The sequence below is a fragment of the Phocoena phocoena genome, chromosome 13, assembly GCF_963924675.1.
Source record: "Phocoena phocoena chromosome 13, mPhoPho1.1, whole genome shotgun sequence".
NCBI lineage: Eukaryota > Metazoa > Chordata > Mammalia > Artiodactyla > Phocoenidae > Phocoena > Phocoena phocoena.
The window spans coordinates 19,727,258-19,748,090 of record NC_089231.1 but is presented as its reverse complement, the minus strand read 5'-3'; the positions used below and the strand labels follow the sequence as shown (position 1 = coordinate 19,748,090).

Genomic DNA, 20,833 nt, shown 5'->3' with positions numbered 1-20,833 from the left:
TTGAAAAAGAGAAATCAAAGAAAACACGCAAAAATAAAGGACTAAAAATGAGCTGCCTGCTAGGGCTTGGAGCCCTGCAGTGAAGAGAAGTGAACCAGAATCCGAGCGCCTTTGAGTCGCCACCAAGATTAGCCTGAGGTGCGCTCCGCTCGTCCTCGTTAGGACTGGGAGACACGCCTTCTTCTCACACAAACCTTCCAGATCCCCGGTCTCCGCGGACTCAGGGGTGGTGCTACAAGTCCGGCCACTTGCAGTCCTGACTGGCAGGGGCTGGGAACCGGCCGGCGTTGCACCGATCCAGCGCCACAGGTTGGAAAAATAGGAGCTGTCCCCAGGACTGTCGCCCTGGAAGGCAGATCGTTGCTGGAGTCTGACCCCAGGAGTCCAAAGGCTTGGGAAGGGGGCAGGAAACCTCTGAAACCTGACACCTCTTGCCGCCGACGAAACTTCGCAGGCTGGTGAGTTGGGGGAAGCCGGGCTGTTATTGCTGGAATGTGTTCCCACCAATTCGGGGTTTGCTGGGCGGCTCGCCTGCGAAAAGGAAGTGAGACATGGATGTGGGGCCGCAGGCTCGCGGCGAGGAAGCCGGGTCTGGAGCCTGGTTTTGGGTGTGAGCGCAGTAGGGGGGCGGCTTCCACCGAGATCCAGGTGCAGACGTGATGGGTACGCGGACGTCATCCAAAAACTAGCTGGTTGTCTTTCTTCAGTTTGGCTTTTGCCTATCAAACAGCTGGTTCGGATTACAGAAGAACCTAGCACAGCAATGTCAATTTCCTTCCATCTGTATCTCAAAAAAAACCCCAAACAAACAAAAAACCAAAAACAATTCATCATCGTAATGTGTTTAGAGTTTCGTTCAAGGAGAAGTCATTTCGTGAGGCAAGCCAGGTAAGCGATAGGACATTTCTATGTCCGTCCGTAGGTGAAATAGCCTCAGAGAGCTCAAGAGTAATGTCTGTCTGCCAATTTTTTTTTCCCCCCGTGTTCCTTCTGAATTGTGATCCGGATGTTGCAGTCCTAGAGGGTGTGTACATGTGTGTTTGTTCAACTGGTCACAATAAATTAGCTTCCAAGAGTTTTCCACTCAATACATTATCTCATTATCTGAAAACTATTAAAGCAGGTGAAATGTCCCTAAACAAAAGCTAGAGGCTGTGTTCCTAGGAAAAGGCTGAGTTTGGTTAAAGTCATCACGCTTGTAATATGGATACTGCTTTTTATTTCAAGACCTAAAATGAAGAGTATATAAGATTCCTGTTGTGTATATGGCACATCATTAAATTAAGCCCAAGTTAATGACATGTAGTTTCAGAGCTCTTAGCAACAAAATTATTATTGAACGTAATAATAGCTATGAATTTTGATTTAGTCTGTTTCAAAGAAAAATGTGTACTGTTCTTAAAATTGAGTTACATTCACGGTAATATTATAAATATATATATTTTTATATGCATGGGTATAGAGTTTTAAATCTGGAAAGTTAACAGAAAAGTTAACTTCAGCATTATAGCCTCAGGAATTTAAGTTTATTGAATTTTTAAGCTACTATAAAGTCCAAATTGTAGTATGAAGTGAGAGCCATACTTGCCTTGTGCTGTTCCCCCTAAATACTTATTTTTCACAGTTTCCTATCATAATCCTCTACCCAGAGGGAATCAGTCCTTCTTGAAGGCAAGAAGGGATTCTCAGGAATGACCAAAACAAGGTAATCTTGGCAGATAGTTTAATATTAATGAGCCTTTTCTGCTTAAGAACCGACAATGGCCTCCCATAAAATGTTACCATCTTTGCTTTAGAAAGGAGAACAAAACATTGCAGATGAAACTGGATTAGCCTGTTCTCAAAGATGCCAAGAAGGAATAAAGGGAATCTCAAATGTAAGCAAACCACAACTCTCTCCTAGGCCGTTTCTGGAACAGGAATCTTTGACGACCTTACAGGAAAGGTAACCCTAATATAATTGATTTGCTCAGCTCCTTGGTGCACCATCTTATACTAAAATTATCTACTGGTTTCTGAATTGCTTTTCGTTTATTTAGCTGTACTTCTGGGAAGGTGGAAGTCATCCAAAGCCCCAGGTGGTTCAGAACAGAAATCTGCTCTTTTCCCACCCTCAGCCTGGGACATTTCTGCTTAGTTTTTCAGGTCTTTCAGGTCAGGAGAGCATGAAACGTAGACCAACTATTCCCATAAAGCTCAGCTCACGATTAATCCAGTTGCCTGAGTTGATTCATAGAGGTAAGGTTAACCAACAGTTCAGCTCTTAAGCAAGTTTTTGCAGTGTTGAGAGACAGGAAAACAATTACAGTAAAAACAGACAGGACAAACCAGGGGTTTCCCATGAAGGGTATGCCACTTTCTGGAGCTGGTGGCTAAAAGGGAGTGATTTTTCACTCATTATTAGATGTAGTATGGAGCTGACATTTGTTATATAGTAGTAGGAAGTAGCAACACCACAAAGCATAATAAAAACCTATTGTAAACCCCATAAATGGAGTTCAGAGTATTACTTAATTTGTTTCACACCCTTTGCATTATTCATATTCTTTAAATATTAACCTTCTCTTATAGGCCCTCCTTAAATGAAGGAAACTTGTCTGGATTATCAGTAATGAGAATGAAATGCTGTTTAACACATAGCCAAAAAATCTTCAGTAAGTTGTATTTTCTAACTAAACAACCGCTGAATGCAGTGAGAAAAAGAACTTAAGTTTCCTGTTCATTTATTCAACAAATATTTATTAATAGTGTCAAGCCCTATTCTGGGCTGTGTGTGGACAGAGGTAGACCAAATGGACCAAAATGCCAGACCCCAGAGAGCTTGCCTTTTACTTTAGAGAATAAACGAGATGAGCAAGTTGGATCCATGCTACATCAGAGATAAGAGCTAAGGAGAGAATATAAAGCAGAGGAAGCACACAGAAAGTGGCAGTGGCACGGCCCAGGCAGTGTTGAAATTTTAGATCAAGTGCCCAGGGAAAGTCTCACTGAGAAAGTGACATTTGAAGGTTGCTCTGAAGGAAGCCAGGCAGTGTACCTTGTGGTTACGGGGAGGAAGAGCTGTCTAGACTGAAGGAACGACAAGCAGAGGTTTGCCTGGCATCTTTCAGGAGCAGCAAAGAAGCCTGTCTGTATGTCTGGGGGTGGGGCGATAATGGGGCAGGTCACAGAAGGCTTTTGAAAGTAAACATGTTGGCTTTTGATTTCTCTTCGGAGTAGAAGAAGAAGACTAGCATTTAGATATTGTCTATTGAAAAGAAGAGCTTAGAGAGTAGAAAGCAGGGGCTGGAGAGGGGCACAAGGTGAGGCTGGAGAGAAGTGGGAAGCCATTGCAAAGGCTCGATAAGATGTGAGAAAACTAAGTCCACTCCATGACTTATTCATTGTAGAGATGGTTTGTACCAAGAACAGGAACTAAGTCACCTTCAACCCCTCTTCCAAAACTGTGATCCTACAAACACAAGAAAGGACACAATTTGTTTGGTATGTGATAGATATTCTAGATCACAAATTAAGAGATAATAGTGAAAGTTTAGTTAATACAGTTATAAAAAATAATATCAAAGTAAGTTGTAGCTGTGATACAAACCAAATGCCTAACATCCAGAAATGCAGGAACAACATATTTTTAGTAGGTAAAAAGGACATCAAGACTCACTCACATAATCTGGGAGAAGTTTTAGAGAAGGCAGATATAGCTATCATAAATTGGTGGTATTTAAATCAAACCTTTAAGAAGCCCATCATTAATCAAATTCTACTCGTGCTGAATAGTTTAGCTATGGGTATGGCATTCAGCCTCCTTAAGGCATAATTTTCTCCTGTGTAAAATAAAAGCAATAGATTGATTATTTTAATATCCCTGTTGTCTAGCCCTAGGCCTAGGTAACCTACAAATCTTACTTCATGTTTAGTTCCTTACCTTCCTTTTTTTCCTTGTTTCTTTCCTCTCTTTCATTTATGTACCTATTACCCATTTAGTTAGTTAGATATTCATAGATATTTTTATGTGTGTGAGTATCAATATTCATAGATAATAGACGTATATATGTGTAAGTATATACACACACATACACAGAGAGATAAAGAAAAAAGAGAAATACATAAACTCTATAAAAGAGGAAAATTTTCATTTTAAGAGGCTTAGGAAAAAAATACAAGATTTTATTTTAGTTTTCTTTCTGTAGCCCATAAATTTATTTTCAATTATAGTGAACTTGGGATCAACCCGATCTGTTTTCTTGTTGCTCTCTTCTTAACTTTCTCAGAAAAATGAAACTGTGTGTTAAGTCTGACCTGAGGGATACACCAGAACAAAAATAATTAGAAAAAGCAAAATGGGTTTGTATGATATTTGGCCAATCTAACTTAGGCAAGGTCCTCAGAGCCTGAGAAGTTCTTTAAAAGAGTTACTCAGTTCTCATGGACTGTTATTCAAAATATACTGTTTTCATAAACAAAATGTACTGTTGATAAGTGTTTCTGGATATGTCAAAATGGTAAAAAATATAGAACGAAAGTAGATTTTTCAAAGAGGGAACAAAAAATGAAGCATCTCTTAGTGCTTAAAAAAAGTAGAAACCTTTTCCAAGATCAAGAGCTGCCTTATATTGACCCAAGGCACCTTCTTGGACTGACTTAGGCTTCCGATTTTCTGAAATTTTCTTCCAAATGCTGGGAAGTACAGGAGCAATGCATCTCATTTGCTAATTTCTTGTGTGAACTAAAGATGAATACCACAAGTAAGTACGTGGAAACTATTACTCCCAGTGCCTGCCCCTATCCCTCCCCGATTCAACCTTTGATCCTAATCATTCCAAGGTTGGCAATGCCAGTTATCAAAGGCTGCTTCTCAGGGTTTGGAAGTGAAAGCTTCTATTAGAAACAATATAGAAAACAAACACTGCAAAACATATCTTAGGAAAAAGTCACTTTAGTGAAAATATCCTTGTATTTATAACTGAGGGGTAAAAACATACTGAAACAGGTTTAAATGAATAGGACATGATATGACAAAGACCTATTCTTTAATCTTAAGTTAGAAATGGGATGCTAAGAAGATGTGGTATATAATATAAAATATATATATTATAAATATATATATATATATATACACACACACACACATACAATGGAATGCTACTCAGCCATAAAAAAGAATGAAATTTTGCCATTTGCAGCAACATGGATGGACTTGGAGGGCATTACGCTAAGTCATGAACTAAGTCAGCTGAACTAAGTCAGAAAAAGGTAAATACTGTATGATATCACTTATACATGGAATCTAAAAAGTACAACTCGTGAATATAACAAAAAGAAGCAGACTCACAGATATAGAGAACAAGCTAGTGGTTACCAGTGGGGGGGGGGGCAAGGTAGGGTGGGGCAGTGGGAGGTACAAACTATTAGGTGTAAGATAGGCTCAAGGATGTATTGTATAATATGGGGAGTATAGCCAGTATTTTGTAATAACTGTAAATGGAAATAAACCTTTAAAAATTGTATAAAAATTAAAAAAAAAAGAAACGGGATGCTAGTTGATGAAGACTACATGGTAGCAATAAAGTGTAATGAACAACTTTGGGTTTGCTTTTTTCTCAGGACCACACTAGGCCATCATCAGGTTCTAGTCATTGTGAAATTGACCTATTTAATTTCCCCAAATACCCCTTGTTAGGTGATAATTTTGCACTTAGCTACTAGAAAACCCAAGGAAACAAAACTAGAATGTATAACTCATTAGTAGGCTCCTGGATTGCTTCTCTCTTTATTTATTTTTTGGCATTTTTTTTCCGATTTTTATTAAAATATTGTTGATTTACAGTGTTCTGTTAGTTTCAGGTGTACAGCAAAGTGATATATATATATATATATATATATATATAGATGATAGATAGATAGATACTCTTTTTTAGATTCTTTTCCATTATAGGTTATTATAAGATATTGAGTACAGCTGCCTGTGCTATACAGTAGGTCCTTGTTGGTTATCTATTTTATATATAGTAGTGTGTATTTTTGTTTGAATTTTTTTTATACAGCAGGTCCTTATTAGTCATCCATTTTATACACATCACTGTATACATGTCAATCCCAATCGCCCAATTCATCACACCCATCCCCACACCCCCACCATTTTCCCCCCTTGGTGTCCATACGTTTGTTCTCTACATCTGTGTCTCAACTTCTGCCCTGCAAACCGGTTCAGCTGTACCATTTTTCTAGGTTCCACATATATGCGTTAATATGCGATATTTGTTTTTCTCTTTCTGACTTACTTCACTCTGTATGACAATTTCTAGATTCATCCACGTCTCTACAAATGACCCAATTTCATTCCTTTTTATGGCTGAGTAATATTCCATTGTATATATGTAGCACTTCTTCTTTATCCATTCATCTGTCGATGGGCATTTAGGTTGCGTCCATGACGTGGCTATTGTAAATAGTGCTGCAGTGAACATTGGGGTGCATGTGTCTTTTTGAATTATGGTTTTCTCTGAGTATAAGCCCAGTAGTGGTATTGCTGGGTCATATGGTAATTCTATTTTTAGTTCTTTAAGGAACCTCCATACTGTTCTCCATAGTGGCTGTATCAATTTCCATTCCCACCAACGGTGCAAGAGGGTTCCCTTTTCTCCACACCCTCTCCAGCATTTGTTGTTTGTAGATTTTCTGATGATGCCCATTCTAACTGGTGTGAGGTGATACCTCATTGTAGTTTTGATTTGCATTTCTCTAATAATTAGTGATGTTGAGCAGCTTTTCATGTGCTTCTTGGCCATCTGTATATCCTCTTTGGAGAAATGTCTATTTAGGTCTTCTGCCCATTTTTGGATTGGGTTGTTTGTTTTTTTAATATTGAGCTGCATGTGCTGTTTATATATTTTGGAGATTAATCTTTGTCCATTGATTCGTTTGCAAATATTTTCTCCCATTCTGAGGTTTGTCTTTTTGTCTTCTTTGTAGTTTCCTTTGCTTTGCAGAAGCTTTTAAGTTTCATTAGGTCCCATTTGTTTATTTTGTTTTTATTTCCATTACTCTAGGAGATGGGTCAAAAAAGATCTTGCTGTGACTTATGTCAAAGAGTGTTCTTCCTGTGTTTTCCTCTAAGAGTTTTATGGTGTCTGGTCGTACATTTAGGTCTCTAAACCATTTTGAGTTTATTTTTGTGTATGGTGTTAAGGACTGTTCTAATTTCATTCTTTTACATGTAGCTGTCCAGTTTTCCCAGCACCACTTATTGAAGAGACTGTCTTTTCTCCATTGATAACCTTGCCTCCTTTGTCATCGATTAGTTGACCAGAGGTGCGTGGGTTTATCTCTGGGCTTTCTATCCTGTTCCATTGATCTGTATTTCTGTTTTTGTGCCAGTACCATATTGTCTTGATTACTGTAGCTTTGTAGTATAGTCTGAACTTAGGGAGTCTGATTCCTCCAGCTCCATTTCTTTTTCCCCTCAAGACTGCTTTGGCTATTCGGGGTCTTTTGGGTCTCCATACAGATTTTAAGATTTTTTGTTCTAGTTCTGTAAAAAATGCCATTGGTAGTTTGATAGGGATTGCATTGAATCTATAGCTTGCTTTGGGTGGTATAGTCATTTTCACAATATTGATTCTTCCAATCCAAGAACATGGTATATCTCTCCATTTGTTGGTATCATCTTTAATTTCTTTCAACAGTGTCTTATAGTTTTCTGCATACAGGTCTTTTGTCTCCCTAGGTAGGCTTATTCCTAGGTATTTTATTCTTTTTGTTGCAGTGGTAAATGGGAGTGTTTCCTTAATTTCTCTATCAGATTTTTAATCATTAGTGTATAGGAATGCAAGAGATTTCTGTGTATTAATTTCATATCCTGCAAATTTACCAAATTCATTGATTAGCTGTAGTAGTTTTCTGGTGGCATGTTTAGGGTTCTCTATGTATAGTATCATGTGATCTGCAACAGTGACAGTTTTACTTCTTCTTTTCCAATTTGTATTCATTTTATTTCTTTTTCTTCTCTGCCATGGCTAGGACTTCCAAAACTATGTTGAATAATAGTGGCGAGGGTGGACATCCTTGTCTTGTTCCTGATCTTAAAGGAAATGCTTTCAGTTTTTCACCATTGAGAATGATGTTTCCTGTGGGTTTGTCGTATATGGCCTTTATTATGTTGAGGTAGGTTCCCTCTATGCCCACTTTCTGGAGAGTTTTTATCATAAATGGGTGTTGAATTTTGTCAAAAGCTTTTTCTGTATCTATTGAGAGGATCATATGGTTTTTATTCTTCAATTTGTTAATATGGTGTATCACAGTGTTTGATTTGCATATATTGAAGAATCCTTGCATCCTTGGGGTAAATCCCACTTGATCATGATGTATGATCCTTTTAATGTGTTGTTGGATTCTGTTTGCTAGTATTTTGTTGAGGATTTTTGCATCTATATTCATCAGTGATATTGGTCTGTAATTTTCTTTTTTTGTAGTATCTTTGTCTGGTTTGGTATTAGGGTGATGGTGGCCTCATAAAATGAGTTTGGGAGTGTTCCTTCCTCTGCAGTTTTTTGGAAGAGTTTGAGAAGGATGGGTGTTAGCTCTTCTCTAAATGTTTGATAGAATTCACCTGTGAAGCCATCTGGTCCTGGACTTCTGTTTGTTGGGAGATTTTTAATCACAGTTTCAGTTTCATTACTTGTGATTTGGTCTGTTCATATTTTCTATTTCTTCCTGGTTCAGTCTTGGAAGATTATACCTTTCTAAGAATTTGTCCATTTCTTCCAGGTAGTCCATTTTATTGGCATAGAGTTTCTTGTAGTAGTCTCTTAGGATGCTTTGTATTTCTGCGGTGTCTGTTGTAACGTCTCCTTTTTCATTTCTAATTTTATTGATTTGAGTCCTCTTCCTCTTTTTCTTGATGAGCCTGGCTAATGGTTTATCAATTTTGTTTATCTTCTCAAAGAACCACCTTTTAGTTTTATTGATTTTTGCTATTGTTTTCTTTGTTTCTATTTCATTTATTTCTGCTCTGATCTTTATGATTTCTTTCCTTCTGCAAACTTTGGGTTTTATTTGTTCTTTCTCTAGTTCCTTTAGGCATAAGGTTAGATTATTTATTTGAGATTTTTCTTGTTTCTTAAGGTAGACTTGTATGACTATAAACTTCCCTGTTACAACTGCTTTTGCCGCATTGAATAGGTTTTGGATTATCGTGTTTTCGTCGTCATTTGTCTCTAGGTATTCATTTATTTCCTCTTTGATTTCTTCAGTGATATCTTGGTTAATTAGTAATGTATTGTTTACCCTCCATGTGTTTCTTTTATTTACGTTTTTTTTCCCCTGTAATTGATTTCTAATCTCATAGCATTGTGGTCAGAAAAAACAATTGATATGATTTCAATTTTCTTACATTTACTGAGGCATGATTTGTGACTCAAGATGTGATCTGTCCTGGAGAATGTTCCGTGTGCATTGAGAAGAAAGTGCAATCTGCTTGTTTTGGATGGAATATCCTATGGATATCAATTAAATCTACCTGGTCTATTGTGTCATTTAAGGCTTGTGTTTCCTTATTAATTTTCAGTTTGGATGATCTGTCCATTGGTGTAAGTGAGGTGTTAAAGTCCCCCACTATTCTTGTTTTACTGTTGATTTCCTCTTTTACAGCTGTTAGCAGTTGCCTTATGTATTGAGGTGCTCCTATGTTGGGTGCATATATATTTACAATTTTTATATCTTCTTCTTGGATTGATCCCTTGATCATTATGTAGTGTCCTTCCTTGTCTCTTGTCACATTCTTTATTTTAAAGTCTATTTTATCTGATATGAGTATTGCTACTCCAGCTTTCTTTTGATTTCCATTTGCATGGAATATCTTTTTCCATCCCCTCACTTTCAGTCTGAATGTGTCCCTAGGTCTGATGTGGGTGTCTTGTAGACAGCATATATATGGGTCTTGTTTTTGTATCCATTCAGCAAGCCTGTGTCTTTTGGTTGGAGCATTTAATCCATTCACATTTAAAGTAATTATCGATATGCATGTTCCTATTACCATTTTCTTAATTGTTTTGGGTTTGTTTTTGTAGGTCGTTTTCTCCTCTAGTGTTTCCCAGTTAGAGAAGTTCCTTTAGCATTTGTTGTAAGGCTGGTTTGGTGGTGCTGAATTTTCTTAGGTTTTGCTTGTCTGTAAAGCTTTTGATTTCTCCATTGAATCTGAATGAGATCCTTGCCTGGTAGAGTAATCTTGTTTGTACGTTCTTCCCTTTCATCACTTTAAGTATACCGTGCCACTCCCTTCTGGCTTGTAGAATTTCTGCTGAGAAATCAGCTGTTAACCTTCTGGGAGTTCCCTTGTATGTTATTTGTCGTTTTTCCCTTGCTGCTTTCAATAATTTTTCTTTGTCTTTAACGTATGCCAATTTGATTACTGTGTGTCTCAGTGCGTTTCTCCTTGGGTTTATCCTGTATGGGACTCTCTGCGCTTCCTGGACTTGGGTGGCTATTTCCTTTCCCATGTTAGGGAAGTTTTCAACTATAATCTCTTCAAATATTTTCTCGGTCCTTTCTCTCTGTCTTCTCCTTCTGGGACCCCTATAATGCGAATGTTGTTGTGTTTAATGTTGTCCCACATGTCTCTTAAGGCTGTCTTCATTTCTTTTCATTCTTTTTTCTTTATTATGTTCCACAGCAGTGAATTCCACCATTCTGTCTTCCAGGTCACTTATCCGTTCTTCTGCCTCAGTTATTCTGCTATTGATTCCTTCTAGTGTATTTTTCATTTCATTTATTGTGTTGTTCATCTCTGTTTGTTTGGTTTTGTTTTTCTTTTTTTGTGGTACGTGGGCCTCTCACTCTTGTGGCCTCTCCCGTTGCGGAGCACAGGCTCCGGACGCGCAGGCTCAGCGGCCATGGGTCACGGGCCCAGCCGCTCCACGGCATGTGGGATCTTCCCAGACCGGGGCATGAACCCGTGTCCCCTGCATCGGCAGGTGGACTCTCAACCACTGCGCCACCAGGGAAGCCCCCATCTCTGTTTGTTCTTTAATTCTTCTAGATCCTTGTTAAACGTTCCTTGCATCTTCTCGATCTCTGCCTCCATTCTTTTTCTGAGGTCCTGGATCATCTTCACTATCATTATTCTGAATTCTTTTTCTGGAAGGTTGCCTATCTCCATTTCATTTAGTTGTTTTTCTGGGGTTTTATCTTGTTCTTTCATCTGGTACATAGCCCTCTGCCTTTTCATCTTGTCTATCTGTGAATGTGGTTTTTGTTCCACAGGCTGCAGGGTTGTAGTTTTTCTTGCTTCTGCTGTCTGCCCTCTGGTGGATGAGGCTATCCTGGATAGCTTCTTAATTGAGGTGCCCTCTCCCCCCACCAGGAGTTTGCACATTTGGTGAGAAGTCATTCCGTTTAAGATCACAAAGAGTATACTTAGATAAAGGTGAGAATGAGGTGAGAAATGGAAGGTATGGACCCATGTCCCACATGTGTTTTGTCCTCTAACCGGGGTAGTTTCACCAGCTGTGGGCTTGCTTTGCTCAGCAGACTTGAAGGAAGCCTGGCGTGTGTCTGTTTCCGGCGCAAGTTGGGGAGGAGGTCTTTGGTGTGGTTTTCTCTGTAAAACAACTATCTGACAATAACTGAGTTGCTATGAAGATGAATTTCCTTTGAATTGTGATGTTCTTCTTTCTGGTTCCCAACAGCTTTGCTAATCAAGTGTGGTTTTCATGGTTCTGACTCATTACAGTTTTCATTCTTTCAAAGTCCACTTTGACTTTTTAAGTCAACCCATGTGTGAGGCCCAGGGAACTGGAAACTCATTTCTTATCTTTTAATTCTTGGAAGGTGCTGGATTAGGGTGATTTTAGTGAAATAAAGCCTGAGGTACGGTGCAGTTTTTCTAGAGTAGTGTTGATTCTTAAAATCAACATAGTAAAAATGCAGACACCTATGGGGATAAGCTTGGCACCTTGAGAACAGAAAACTAATTCAAAAGAAAAATTCAAATTCATAAATGTTAGCTATATATTCAAAGAAAGATGTCTATTTCATCATAATATTTTATAACCAGTAGAAACGCTTTTATTTGTCTTATTTCTGAGGAATCATGTTTTTAAAAGTGTGTAGAAATTGAAATTGGAAGGTTAAAGAAATAGCTCTAAACTACTTTTAGTCTTTTCTACCATAACCATGTTATTATGCATCATCACTTGACGCAAAGCATGAAAATAAAAATTATTTTTTTTCAAGAATTATTGACATCCTTTGGAGAGCACAAATTCTACCTGTGTCATATAAACTTTAGAGAAGATGTCAAGTTAGTTATGTTAAATTTGACAACATTATTACTTACAATAAAAAGATCTGCTCACCATGTTAAAACTAATAATAGCAACTTAATTTCTGGTATAATTTTTACATACCTGAATTTTTTACTAGAAATATTCCTTAAGTGCTTTTTTTTGTGTCAGCAGCATACTTAGTACTTTGGTTGTAAAGATGGATAAGACATAGCTTGTGCCCCTGAAGAACTTAGAATCTGGTGCAGTAGATACATGAGCAGATAATTTGAGTGTAACCTGGTAAAGTTTAACTTAGTGGTTTGAATGCAGTATTGTGGTAATAAAGAGGAAGATAAATCTAAGGGGGTTAAAACTGTAGAGAGATCAGTTAGAAGTGGGAAATACAAATGGTCTGAAATTAGCTCAACGATTGTAAGGTTGGAGAAGTCAGAATAGGGAAATAATTAACTAGTGACGTTGACTAGATATTGGGAGAAAAGAGAGATTTTTATAGTTGCAACTGCTGGTTTTAAGGAGGCATTAGATGAATGAACAGTGGTCCCCCAAATTGAAATTAGGTGTAGAAAAGGTGAAGCGCATTGAAGGAGGAAGACATACTGCATTTGTGTACCTTTAGTGATTCAATTGGATTTGTTCAGGAAAATGGCATCTGGAATCTAAATCTCCTAGGAGAGGTCAGGCTGGTAATAGTAACTGGGAAGTACTGGCCTGCAAGTGATCATGAAAATCCACAAGACCTAGTGCCATCTCTTAAGGAGACCCTGGAAAGAGGGAGGAGTAGTAGCCATAAGATAGGAGTAATGATTTTCTTCCTATTCTGTCAGCACTGATTCGCTTTAGCTAATAATGACATTTAAGCTCTGGAAGGACTTTGGGGAAATGTAATGTTATATATAATTATGTTTATTATTATTATTAAATTGGGAGGATGTATTAAATATACCTGTAACTCTTAGTTACAGGTGCCATTTATCCCTTTCTGTGGGACAACCACTTTAAGCATTTCCTTTACCTAGAATTCTATTCACCCATATTTTCTCCCAGCCCCCCTTGAGAAAAATGAGAAGTCATAGCTCCATTAGGAATGTGTTCTAGTACCATAGAACAAAAAACCTAATAGATTACTAAAGTGATTGAATTTATTGATTTTGGCTCATTAATATCATACTTTAATAACTGATGCCCAACCAGTATTAATTTAAGAACAAATTAACTGCCATTCTCTTTATTTTACTCAATAGCTTTTTTCTAGCTCTGCTGTGTCTGAATTTATGACACTTTTAACCTCAAGATCTGATTATGAAATCTCAACAAAATGTATCTCTATGTTCTAAAAGAATTAAAGAATAATTATCTAGTAATGATCACTTTTTAAATTTCCAACCTATATGAAATATTGTTAAGTAATTGACTTGTAAGTATATGTCTAACTGACCAAGTTTACAGAAAGTTATTTTCTCTCTCCCACCTCCTCTTCCCCACCCCATCTCCATCCCCATGTTAATACTCTTTCTAGTTCATTGTTGGAAAAAGTTTAGGAAATATTTTATTACATTTAAGAACATTCCTTATACAACCATCTGGCTGCCTCTCACTCTCCATCAAAGTATCTCTGATTATTAGATTATCAACATGAGAATATTCCACATGAGTACTTGTCCAATTGAGACGTTTCTCTCTGTTCCTTCTGGATTCAGGTGTTTAAAGTCTTCTTTGTTATGGATGCATCATTTCAGACATCTAGTTCTGAACAAATATGTTTTTCCATAAAAGCTTCTTGTAATATGCCAATAGCTCAGTTATTTGTGTTCTGATTATTATAGATGGAGAAGGAAAAATTCTAAACAATATTTTAATGACTCATCTATGAGTTAGACACATAATCCATGTCTACAAATATCCCAGTCAAGATTTCTAATTAAATCCATGTTGACTTTAGTGCTTTTTGTTCTCCAACATTTGGTTACTTACATTATTTTTTAACAATTTTTTTAATAATTTATTTTATTTATCTATTTATTTTTATTTTTGGCTGCGTTGGGTCTTCATTGCTGCACGCGGGCTTTCTCTAGTTGCGGCGAGCGGGACTACTCTTCGTTGCAGTGCACGGGCTCCTCACTGCGGTGGCTTCTCTTGTTGTGGAGCACAGGCTCTAGGTGCGCACGCTTCAGTAGTTGCAGCTCATGGGCTCAGTAGTTGCGGCTCACGGGCTCTAGAGCACAGGCTCAGTAGTTGTGGTGCACGGGCTTAGTTGCTCTGTGGCATGTGGGATCTTCCCGGACCAGGGCTCGAACCTGTGTCCCCTGCATTGGCAGGCGGATACTTAACCACTGTGCCACCAGGGAAGCCCTACTTACATTATTTACTAAGCTATTATCCAACTGTGATTGTGAATCTTCTAGAATCTAGATTATCCCATTCTGTAAATTCATCAATATTTCATAGTCTCTTGGGAAATATCAGTGTGTTTTTTTCCTTGTATGAGGTTTGAATATAGGTAAGTTAACATTAGGAACACAAATCTCTTGTTTTTGGCACTCCCACTTGTGTGGGAGTATAATAAAAAATATGAAGAAAAGACAAATATCATTACTGCAAAAAAATCCTTTGTATAACTTATGATGAACATTTGTATATCACTATAAATTATGACTGTTTGACACGGTTGTCAAGGGTGAAAATTTGCACTGATGTTTAACCTTGGATTAAAGGCTGACAGCAAGCATCCTCATTTTCAGCTTTGAAATATCATCAGCCGAAGAATGCATTCATTGAATGCACCAATTTTCAAGTCTAGGCCATTGTGAAAGAAAATCAAAAGTTTGGTACTTTTTATTTTAATGGATACAGCTTTACAAATTCTACTCTCTCTTACAACTGCTTCCTGTTTGGAATAATTTTTTGCATGTAACTTGTTGAGATTTCAGGACACTAATACAGGCTACATGCCAAAGTATGAAAGAGATGAAAGAAGGTTAAAGAAACGTTTTTCCCATTCTATCCATAATCTTTATGAGTCTAGTTTCTTTTAATATGATTGACAAAATTGGCCCCAGGCACTTTTAAAGGCAAAATTGAACTGAGTGACCCAAGCAACAGGGACGTCTTCTCCAAATCACAGAGTCCCAATGAAAGGGGTATATATAGGCAGAAATAGAAGTTTTTATCTATTTAGGGCCTTTCTCTTGTCCTGATACTGAGAGCATATGTAAAACCCATTACTAATTAAGAAAAGCCTAAGGAGTAGACTAGATCTTGAATAATATTTTTTGTTTGTTACAGCAAATATCACTTAATTCTGCTTACTTAAAAAATATTCCTGTTTAACTGGATCTGAAATGAATTTATTTTAGAATTAAATAGAGTGAATATTTTTATGATATCCATTCCAGGAGTGAGTTTCCAGAACTACATTTATACTGTAGCCATGGTGTCTATGAGTAAATCTATAACATTCTTAACAATAGTAGGTTTTACCATGAAGCTTTATTAAGGAAGAAACAAAAGCTGCTTTTTTGCAGACTTTTTGTAAACATGATATATCCTCAGCTTCTCCTATGTAATTGGAAATAATGAAGCTTTTTAAAAGGCCAAATATTCCCTACAGCCCCTAAACTCCTGTCTAGGTGAATAATTTTATTACATGTCTGTTATATCATGGAGGGAAGACTGTCTCCTTGAGTCTTTTTTCTTTGACATTAATTGAAGGTGGAGCAAGGAATTTTCTTTTTAGTACAAGTCACAACTTTATCTCAGAGCCCCCTTTTATCTCTTTTGATACTTTTCTACAGTGCTAGTACCAATTTGTCGCTACCAATTTGTTGTAGCTGAAAACAGCTAATGAATCACTCTTCCTGGTAAGCATGTTTGCTTTAAAACATGTAGCAAAAATCCAAAGGTATGCCTAATGTTAGAAGTTCCAGATTTAAGAATAGAGTTGTAGGGGAACAATTTGGTGCACAAAGAACTTTATCAGTAAAAGCTAATGTAGCCTATGTGGATGGTGATGCCCTGGCTGAGAATTTCTGGAGCAGCCACCATTTAAAATCTTCCATTACCAGGGCAGAATCTGGGTTAGATAGATATTCAAATCCCTAGTTCTGAAAATATGGTCCCTTTGTAGAAAGGATGTCCTTTCGGTAGAGCCTCTTAAGTCCATCCTCGGAAAGGTTCTTTCACAGAGTTTGAGACTTGATCACCAAAACTGTTCGAAACACTTAACTGTGTATCCTTGACAGTAAGTTCTTAGTTTCTTGTCTTCTGGGTGAACATGATAAGTATATGTAAATAAACTCAGTTGATAAACTGGCAGACATTCTGGTTAGTCTGCAGGTTAAATTAATAGTAACTGCCTGAGTATTTTTCCATCAGGAATAGTGGCATTTTTCTTGGGTAACCTCAGCCAACTGCTAATATAAGAGGTGGGCTCATAAAAAACTGTAGTTTCTCTAAATAGATTCAGATCCACAATGGCAAACTAAACAGCCAAACTTATAGACACAAAAGATCTCTCTCTTTTTTTTAAATAGATGTCTATTGGAGTATAATTGCTTCACAATACTGTGTTAGTTTCTTTTGTACAACAAAGCGAACCAGCCACATGCATACATACAGTTGTTTGCATCTTGGTAATTTTAGAGTAATCCTTAACACCATCAATGCCCTCTGAGTTGCTGCCTTCAGAAATGGATACCCCTCTACTGTTCAGTTCATTTTCTAGCCTGCCAGCCTAGAAAAACAGACTTATTACATAGAATAAAATGGTTCAAAACTGAGGATTTCAACAATTCACAGGAACCACAAAGAGATAACAGTTTGATTTTCCTTAGAGACAGAAACATACCTTATGGATCATTGTAAGCAAAATGGAGTCCAGTATTTGCCACATAAAAGTATTTGGAAGCATTGTCAAGTAACAAGAAATGTCACATGGCAGAAGACCGCTATGGAAGAAATAGCCCTAACGTAAAATTACTTAGTTCATCATGGGAAAATTTAGCCCTGGTGTTCTGTCTGTACTTGGCTTATTTCCAAACAATAATTAATTTTAAGTCAGTGAAATTTAGAACACTGTCATGAAAGTGGTTGACCCTCTTGTTTGAAAGAAGTGATATGTAAGCAGTTTCTCATTTTTTCCACTATATGGAAAACCTATGTCGGATAACTACTGAAATTTTTAGAAATACTTTATGGATTTTTCTTTGCAGAACTACTAGAACATGTAAACAACACTGAAATAATTTCTAGTATCTTTTCAAGGACTTGAGGTTTGTGAGCTATTTTTCAGAGAGTTCTGTAAAGCTTTATGTTTGAAAGGAAATTTATAGATATTTTCAAATAATTTTTAAGCATAACACAGTTTATCGGGACATTATCAACTCCATCAAAGCTTAGATGATAATATCAAAAAACCAAAGAAAATATCCATTGAGAACATATCAATAGGCTAGGTAGAATTCCTTTTTACTGTGGGTCAAAGCAGAATTCAAAACACTGACTGCAATATATGTTAAAACACCGATTACCATTAGGTTTTATCTGTCTCTACTTCTAAGAGCAAAAAGCCTATTTAAAAATATTCTTCGTTCGGAGGGCTGCTGCAACCAAAAATTTCACCTTAGATTTTCTAGTTTTAGGCAAACATATCTTGAATTCATGCACTTATATTATTTTTTCATTAGCTGAAACTGTAGACTTCTATAAGGTCAGTCACTGTCCTTCAAATTTACTTGAACCCTTGTCACTGGGCATTGTGTCAGCAAGTAATATAACCCGATGAGAGTTTGTGGTTAAACTTTTTCTGGTGATTAAGGTTCAGGAAGGCATTAAAAAAATTAGCACCTCGTACCATTGTTATTTGTTAAAGCTTTGTGGTAATAGTGTACCTATAATTTTACATTTTCAATAAAAATTCATTACTTTGTTTTAGCAGTGGTAAACTGCCCTATATTAAGAAGATGTTTCTGACAGGAGAACTTGCACTTGTGGTTTTAGAAATAGCGTCAGGGATGTATTTGCACTCATCTTTCCTGTTTCCTCTCCTGATGTCCCAAGGGGCTAGGGGTTTGATATTAAACACATTAAACAACTGCCATGGCACCTGCTGACCAGTAAGAATAACAGGAACATTTAAGCCACACTGCTGTGTAACTGGTGCATATCATCTGAGCCGGGGGACCAATGTCAAACTATTATAAAATAAAGCAGAGCAAACTGGCTTATTTGGAAATAAAACACATTCAAACTTTTAGCTCAATCCACTTGATTCTAATGCTTTAAAATATTCTATGATAACAAGATGATTACTTCTATTCTTATGAAATATAAAATGTGAATGATAAAGTCTTCCTTGAAAGGTTTCTTGAAACTCTATAAAGTTTGGCCAAACTCTAGCTATACATTTTTCTCCCTTTTCAGATAATCAAGATTAAACTAATTTTAAAAACCATGAATATTAGAGAAACCATTCCTCATATACTGGAATCTGTATGCCAGTTGCTCATCCAAATAGATTTAGGACCATAGTCCAAATGAAGCCCAGGAAGTACAAGTGTCCCAGAACTAGAAAAGCTGTTACCCTGAGATGGTTTTAGTGAGCAGAGAAGAGTATCACAGTAATCAGGGTGGGGTCTGAAATAACAAGGGCGTGACTTGAAGAACCAAGCCAAGTTCATGAATAAAGCACAGTGTACAATTATGGTTTATCTATACATCAATATCTTCTACAGACAATAACTTTGTGAAAAAGGCATTGAATTAGCCATCAACCATGACAAATAGCCATGAGTTAAAATATCTACAGAGCCCTGTGGTGCTGATAATCGCAATAATTTTCGCTGAATGAAAGATCCAAGAGAGTTAATTAGTGTTGACGATAAGCCAAGTACAGGCAGAAAACCAGGCTGAATTTTCACTTCATGAGCTAATAAGTTTTAATTCAGAGCTACTTCTTGCATAGTTGATCCCTGGAGGATTTCACTAGGTGCAACATCCTAATTGAATGGACTGATCTGCTTTACTACTAGCCCTACAAAATGCATAAGAATCTTTCCCAGTCAGCCTTTCTGCCAGTTTTTGCCTAGTATGTGTCTTTATGTTGGTGTCACTGGGAAAATGGAGGTTTTGGGGAGGGGAGTGGCTGTTCCAGGTTTAATTCTGTTTCTCATCATCAACACTAGAAAGAGGGATCTTCCCTCTGAATCTGGTATTACAACTTTTACTAACAATTACTAACTTTTACTAACAACTTTTACTAAGTACATATGAAGCTGCTTTTCCCTCAGACATTTTAGCATTGCAATACTTGGTCATATAGTCTGATACATGTTTCTAACTTTAGGGTAGGAATCTATTGGGGAAGAAAAGAGGTTCCCCTGAACTTCCCTAGGTAAGCAAGAAGTTCCCCTGAATTCCCCGAGGTAGGCAATAATGGATATAAAAAAAGGATCACTGCAATAGGAAAAAAGTAAAATTGTGAAATAGGTTAATGCAATCTTTTTAGCCTCATCTTGTTTCTCCTATACTTTTCCCAGAGACCTGAGTCCCTTGTGGGACTCTCCGGTTGCTCCGTTTGCGTCCACTCCTCTTGTCTTTACCCTTCTCACGTTTCCACAGGATCAACAAAAGGTACCTGTCCCTGGTTGCATTCCCTGAGGGCCCTCCTTTCTACTCAATCATTTAGTATTCTAATTGTTACTAATGTGCTAATTGGCCAGAATATAATAAGATGTTCACCTTGGGAAAGCATGCAGTCCATCCTCATGATTTACTGATTGTGTATTTGTGAATTTGCCTACTGGCTGAAATTCCTTTGTAACCTCCAAATCAATACTCATGGTTGGTTTTGCAGGCGTTCACAGACATGCATGGAGTGGGGAGAATTTCGTGCAAGTTCCCAGCCGAGGTCAAACAAGTTGACACTCTCCCTTCTTATTTCAACTCTCATACAGTAAACAAGTATCCTTTTCGTGGTTTTTTTAGAGCCACATTTTTTGCATTTTTGTGCTTTTCGATGGTAGTTTTTTTTTTTTTTTTTTTTTTTTTATTTTTGGCTGTGTTGGGTCTTCGTTTCTGTGCGAGGGCTTTCTCCAGTTGCGGAGAGCGGAGGCCACTCTTCATCGCGGTGCGCGGGCCTCTCACTGACACGGCCTCTCCCGTTGTGGAGCACAGGCTCCAGACGCGCAGGCTCAGTAGTTGTGGCTCACGGGCTTAGTTGCTCCGCGGCATGTGGGATCTTCCCAGACCAGGGATCGAACCCGTGTCCCCTGCACCGGCAGGCAGATTCCCAACCACTGCGCCACCAGGGAAGCCCTCGATGGTAGTTTTTCTGTTTAAAATGGCCCCCAAGGATATTGCCGAAGGGCTAATATTCCTAAGCTCAAAAAACTGTGATGTGTCCTATGAAGAATGTATGTGTGTTAGATGAACTTCATTCAGGCATGAGTTATTGCGCTATTAGCTGAGTTCAATGTTTTTGAATCAGCAATCTGTATTAAATAAGGTCTCTTTAAACAGAAAGACACATAAAACAAGGTGATGTGTTGATCACTTGG

The 20,833-nt window shown here is 37.6% G+C and overlaps 1 protein-coding gene across 2 annotated transcripts in view; it reads left to right on the top strand.

The window, feature by feature from the left end:
* Positions 1–20,833, top strand: part of RAB27B (RAB27B, member RAS oncogene family) — a 159,368-nt gene that overhangs the window by 99,216 nt on the left and 39,319 nt on the right. The window contains exon 1 of one of the 2 annotated variants that reach the window (XM_065889901.1): positions 200–458. The exons of the other annotated variant lie outside the window; for it this stretch is intronic. The gene's annotated coding sequence lies outside the window, so the exon portion shown is untranslated. Of the gene's footprint in view, positions 1–199; positions 459–20,833 lie in introns of those variants that run through there. 2 annotated transcript variants of the gene reach the window in all.